The sequence below is a fragment of the Arachis duranensis genome, chromosome 5 (assembly GCF_000817695.3).
Source record: "Arachis duranensis cultivar V14167 chromosome 5, aradu.V14167.gnm2.J7QH, whole genome shotgun sequence".
Taxonomy (NCBI): Eukaryota; Viridiplantae; Streptophyta; class Magnoliopsida; order Fabales; family Fabaceae; genus Arachis; species Arachis duranensis.
In genome coordinates, this window is record NC_029776.3 from 33,860,934 (window position 1) to 33,867,992 (window position 7,059).

Genomic DNA, 7,059 nt, shown 5'->3' on the forward strand with positions numbered 1-7,059 from the left:
GGGTCATTGAGTTATTGGTTTAATTGATAAATCACTGGTTGAACCGTTTAATCCGGTCCTATATAAATAAAAAATAACTAAAAATTTAAAATATATGTTTTCACTAATATTTTAAGAATATTAAACTATTTTAAAATAATATGAAATAAGAACAATAAGTATTTTGTTATTTTTATTCTATTATAAATATTTTTATTTTATTTTTGTATTAAAATAACTATTATTTTTAAATTTCAATAATTTATTAATTAATTTATATCTATTATACTATTATATACTACAAGTATTTATTAAAAACTACTACTACTACATAATTTGCATACTAATGCATGAGGAATGTTACAGCCTAGCGGCTGTGCTAGCACTTTAATTCCCTGAAGACAAGGGATTGAACCTCCTTTTTATCATTTTGAACAAATTTGCATTTTCAATCGGTTCGGCTGGATCGGTCTTGATCGAGTTTGACCGATTTTCAACGGTTCATTTTGGATCTGACCGATTCGTACCGGTTCACTTCCTTACACGGTCTAACTATCGGATTGGATTGGTATAGATTTGGTTCACCAGTTTTTCGGTTGAACTGGTCGGTCCGGTCCGAATTTTACAACTATGTTAAAAAGTATTAACTTTATTATGCAGCATGTGGTACAATGGTAGTGTAAAAGAAAATTTTTTACATCACCGTATATTAGATTGCTAAATACAGATAATGTTAAATATAAATGTCATTTACACCAAGGTTCTGAAAACCGAACCGATCATCAAATTGCTCTAGCTATTGGTTTATTGGTTTTTAGGTTCAACCGGTTCGACCGTGGTTGAACTGAAAAAACTGTTTTATAATAAAATAATAAATAAAATATAAATAAACACACTAAAATATCCAAATTAAAAGTACTATATAAACCTGAATGTTATAATCTCATTCAAATACTTTCATATTGTACCTTTTGCTTTCTTTTTTGTCTTTCCGTCCTAACAAATTAAATACAATATATGATAAGCCTAGTATTACATTTAACTACACAAAATCTAATTGTTATTGAGTGTTGGACCTAGGAACTATCTCAAAGCTCTATTGTTGATACTTAATCAATAGCTCAAGCTATTAGAGGCCATCAAACAATTTAAGTCTACTTCTTCAATATCACAAAAGAGTAATTTAACTATGCAGATTAATATACCCCTGAAACAAAAAACAATGCAGATTAATATGATAGTAGTGGAAAATTAGTGAAAAAGTAATTATTTATTCGGAAAAAGAAAAAGGGACAAATAAAGGGAATGTTCACCTCTCTGGAGCAGTATTAATAAGTTGATTGCATAGGGATCAATCCTAGGAAGTGTCAAGTTTTGAAGGACCAAAGAATAGAAATTATAAATTAAAATGAGCATGGAAGCTAACTAAATGGAGGTGCATATTGGAGTGGATAAAAAATGTTATTACATACTTTATCTGTATCCAACAATCAAAAGGTACCATTCAAAAACTCTATAGCTTCACTTGTTAGCTCCAAACTCTATCTCTATGCATAAGAGTCTGATATGAATAATAACAGCAGCAAATTTCAACCAAAATAGAGTCAAAATTCAACCAATAACAGCAGCAAAATTCAACAATTATTCAACTAATAACAGCAGCAAAACTCACAGAATAATTAACAATTATTAACCCATAACAAGTTTATAGATTATTCAATAATTATTGTTTAAAAAAACCTAGAAGCTAGAAGCATAAAAGTATAAAATAGAGGGGGAATCGGTGAACAAAACTGACCAGTGCAACCGAGCTGACGCCGGCGACGGTGGAAGAGAGGTGTACGACGGAGGCAGGAGGCGAGTCCGTCGACGGTCCTTCCAGAGTTGAAACAGCGACGATGGTGGAGAGCTGCACGATCGCGATTGTAATCTTCGAGGCTCTAACTTGCAACGGCGGCGGGAGAAGTCCAGCAGCTAGACGGAAGTGACGGAGACAACTCGCCGGTAGTGAGAGGGAAGACGAGCTTGAGGGTGAGGTTGAGGGTGAGGGTGAGGGTGAGGGAGGGAGAGGGAGAGCTGCGCCGTTTGTCTTGTGTGGAGCAAGGGTTAGTGGAGTGGGTTACTTTATTAGGGATTTAAAGTTGCTGGGTTAAATGGGAAGGACTTGGTCAAATTTAAAAAACTGGCCGGTTCACGATTCGGTTCGACCGACTGGTTCCCGGCCGGTTTTGCGATTCGACATCGGTTTGCTGATTCTACGGTTTTGCCATTAGTCCGAACCGAAAATTCCATCGATTCACGGTTCGACCGTCCGATTCGAACCGGTTTTTAGAACATTGATTTACACTGATAATTGGCTCAACCTATTGTTGAATATACGAAATTGTACATTTATACATACACAATATTATACTTGATGTTACATCATAATAAAAAAAATAAATAAAATCAATTGGAAAAGATGGCAATCTAAAGTGGATATACATGGACCAATTTTATGCTTAATTCAAACCTATTCTCAAATATACGAGATAGTAATTTTTGAAAGTATAATACACTTATACATACAAAATAGGCTAAATATCCCTTTAAGGCATCCAAAATTTCATTCCATATCATCTCATACAAATACTAACATCGAAATGGCCGAATACGTTGATTACCTTCTTGACTTGAATTCAACAAAATTTGCCTGAAATTTTAAAGTTTATGTTATTAGGATTTAGGAAGTCCCAAGTAAGTATAATGAGAAGGAGGTTGGAAGCATTCAAATGATTCTTCAGGATAAAAAGGTTTGTACACTGTGTTTTTAAATATTTTCTTCCGACTAACTAATTTATGCTTCACCAGTAACTAACACCAAATCTTTCTAATAGGGCGATAGGATGCATGCTAAAATTCCTAGGTCTTTGGTCAGTAAGTGGAAGGGTTCTATTGTACAGTTTTAGAATTATCAAATGACCCACTTCATTGTTGTTGCTAATGATATAGGCACAATCATAACTTCGAGAAAATGGATACTTTGCTTCTCCCACAGAACACGAGTCATCCATGTGGAGAATCCATACTTTTCATTGAAAACCTTTCATTTCAAATCTATACCAGATTTTCTGAAGGCTATAAGTTGGATGATTATGAGAATTTTGATAAGTACATGTATTTTATATTGAACATATTCCTATACTAAGTTATTAGTCAGATATATAAAGAGCATTTGTATTGTCAGATATCATTGCCGAGGTAGTTGGCAAAGAGGATCCCAAATATTTGGTCACTAACAAAGAGAAAGAGATTAAGCATTTGTTGGTTGTCCTAGAAGATCTAGAGTATGTTGTTAAACTCCTTTGATGTTTAGAATTATTTTACAAAATAAAAGATTTGCACTTTATCAAAATCCTTTGATATTTAGAATCATTTTACAAAATAAGGATTTGCACTATTTAAAATGTTCCATTAACATCTTGCAGGAGCAATAGAATAAACTGCATTCTATTCGGAAACATGGTGGACTAGATTCTTCCACAACTTGAAGATGGAAGGGTGGAACTCCTTATAGTTTTGTTTCAATATGTCAGAGCAACAAGGTGAAATGGAAAGACCTCTATTCAAAGCAACTTTGATGTGTCTCAAATGTAATTTGACAACAACTTAAAAGAGATAATGGAGTTTCAGAAAAGATTTGCAGAATCTTAATGTATTAATAACACTAATGTAAATATTTTCATTCAACCACATGTTGCTATTCATTATTTCTCATTTATTCACCTTAGGCTGCTTAGTGTGTCGCCATCAAGTTCTGTGAGGATTAGTCAAGTGTCTTCACAGCATACATGGTCAGGAGCTGATGAATTTAATCAAGGTTATGTTTCTGTAAAGACAATTGAAGAAACACTTGGCTTGGTTCAAGAAGGTCCTTGCTGGATATCTGCAACCATTGTGGCTATAAATGCCATGAACAAGGATTGGTTCTACAAGGCATGTAGGAGGTTCCCGAAAAAAATAGAACTAAGTATCGGTGATAGATAGAAGTGTAACAAATGTGGCCACACTCATGGTTGTGCAGCTTTGAGGTATTATTTTGTTTAGATTTCTTTACTTATCGTGGTTCCATACAAGTACTAGGTTTAGAGTTGTTCTAATTGGTAATATATTTTTATCCTTTGAAATGGTAGGTTCAAGGTGGAGGTCATGGTATATGATGGCACTAGAAGTATGAGTTTGCTTCTCTGGGACAGAGAAACCACTCAGTTGTGTGGTAAGCGAGCAGAACAAGTGATGGAGGAGAATGTAAGTACACAACTAAACATGATAATATTTTTTAAATTAATCTTAAATAATAAATGCATTTAATAAATAAGCTAGGATTAGTGACACTAACATTTAGTTTTAGCTCCAGATAACTGGTGGTGATAAATATCCCCCTATCCTTGATAATATGATAGACAAAAAAGTGCTATTTAAGATTAATGTAAAATATGCAAATATTAATCATAGAGATCAAGTCTATACTATCATAAAAATGTGTGATGATGATGAGATAATTCAGAAGAATCTTCCGAAAGAGATACAATCTAATCAGTCTATTAGTGTTATGGTATGGTTCAGTGTTTATATTAATTTTTTGAAGTTATATTTCTTAAATAAGCATGGTTTACAAGTATATTTAAACAAAAAGAATGGTTTTAGATTTTGTAGGAAATTAATTACAGCAACTTGTAACACCCTAACTACCAAAGCTCACGCTTCCGGCTGCGCCACTCTGATAGTTCGGACATTACAACGACAATTATACTATTTAATACTATAATATGAGCCTGTTTAAAACTTTAAACAGCAAACCACTCCCAAAAAAATACTTTTACTATACAACGAACATCCACACATACCATACCACTTACAGAAACTCATAAAGAGTACATCCATATACATACATACATATATATAAATAATATTACAAGCATTATCCAATACAATTCCTATCCCTCTTACAGAAGATATCAAGATAAAGGCGAGGGTACAACAAAATAATAATCTAAAGCATACAGAGCATTTCAACCACAACTAAATAAACTCTTCGTGAAACAACAGTTTACAATAAAAGTAAAGTCGGAAATCTTTTCTGAAAGAGGAACCGTTCAATCCTTAAATCATCAAAAGCCCTTTCAAAAAGGTTTATCTATACTGAACCAAAGTAGTCTTTCATAGATTTCCAAACCAGAAATATAAAATCGAAATCAACCATCGATCCATCTCAATTCAACCACGGCCCTAGGCCCAAACAATCCAATCCAACAACCAATCACCACAAACCAACAGAGTTCCAGTTGCAAACACAGATAGGAAGTTCAAGCACAAACAAACAGTTACAGCAAGTGGAACAAGTAGCAGGTAATCACAAGTAATCACATAGGCAAACCAAGTACAATATGCACACCCAAACAATGTCACATAGATGCATATGATGCATGCCTGTCCCTAGTGGCTGATGATATCATCTGTTGGTTATATAGCCAACCCGACACATCCTGGTAGCTAACCATGGACAGAAACACCCATCGTGGAGCAAGTAAGTTTGAACTACAACCCCCTTGCTACTACCCGCTCAACCCAGAGCTAGTGGAATAACCACTACTGCGGCTACTACCCAGGCGGGTGTTTAAAAGCTCAACCTGGAGCGAGTGGAATCACCACTACTACCGCTACTACCAAGGCGTCACAGTCTCTGACCTGGAGCAAGTGGGACGAACCACAACCGTTGCTACTGCCCAGGTATCTCAAGCATATATTCATTCAGTTCCAGCCATGGATCAACATCCATCTCAGCCATCCGGCTTAAATTCAAAATTCATAGTCAGCTATACGGCGCATAACTCATTCGGCAATCAGCCATAAATCAATATCACACACAGCCATTCCAGCTCACGGTTCAATCCAGAACCAGCCAATATTCATAATCATACACAGCCATTCTGGCACATAACAAAAATAGTACTTCCATCATTCAATATCATCAAATTCATAAAACTGGCATTTAAGCCATAAATCACTTTTCTCAAGCCATTTCGCTTTGAAATCAAATTTCAACTATTTTCAACCTTGGCTTTAAAGATCTCATTTCTCAAATCATCTCAGGCTCATAAGCCAAATTTACTCAAAGTGAGTTCCATTTTTAAAACAAAGCCACTCTCGACATTCTCTTTCCTTTAAAACAAAGCCACTCTCGGCATTTTCTTTCCAAAACTTCCAAAACCATGGAAAGTTAAAGATTCATTTTGGGAACATTCAAAATCACCCATCCAACAATGGGATTTTATAACAAAAGTTCCTCGCCAGAGTCCCAAGTCTTTAAGGAAGGTAAACTTATATAAATTCCTTAACATTCATTGAAACTCTTAAAATCATAGATTCTCGTTTCAAGTAAATAAAACTGAATTTACTATATAAAACCGGCCATACTAAATCACAAGTTCCAACCCGGTCCAAAAATCGACTCATTTGAAACGGAACCGGTTCATTTGAATCAAACCACTTTCAGGTTTCTTTTTGGAATCCATTTTTCTAACTCTTCCAAAATGCCTCAAACTTAATTACTTAATTAAAAGTCTAGATTCCTTTAAAATCACTAAAAGCTCCTTTTTATATTGAAATCAATATTAGAGCATCATTCTTTCCTTCAGTGATTTAAACAGTAAAAATAGTTCATTTCTAAATGAGCCAAACTCAACGCATAAGGTTGATTAAATAAATTAAGCTTGAAAACATAAATATCCTCTTAATAAATCAAATAATACAATTTCTCAAACAAGATTAGGATTTTTTTTAGAAATTTCGGCAGCACCTCCCCTAAAACTTGGACTTTTGCCACCCGGTTCGGGTCCCAACTAAACCGTTTCTCATTCCTTTTCAACAGCTCAAAACCAGGAATCAATTCAAAAAGCAAGCTAAATCCAACAGTCGCCTCAGTTGCATATCTCAAGGAAATCATTTCAAAATCAACCGTTTTAACTCATTTCCAAAGCGTTAAAGAAGCAGCCCAGTAATAAATCATTTGTCCAAAACCAAGTCAATTAAAGTAAACCA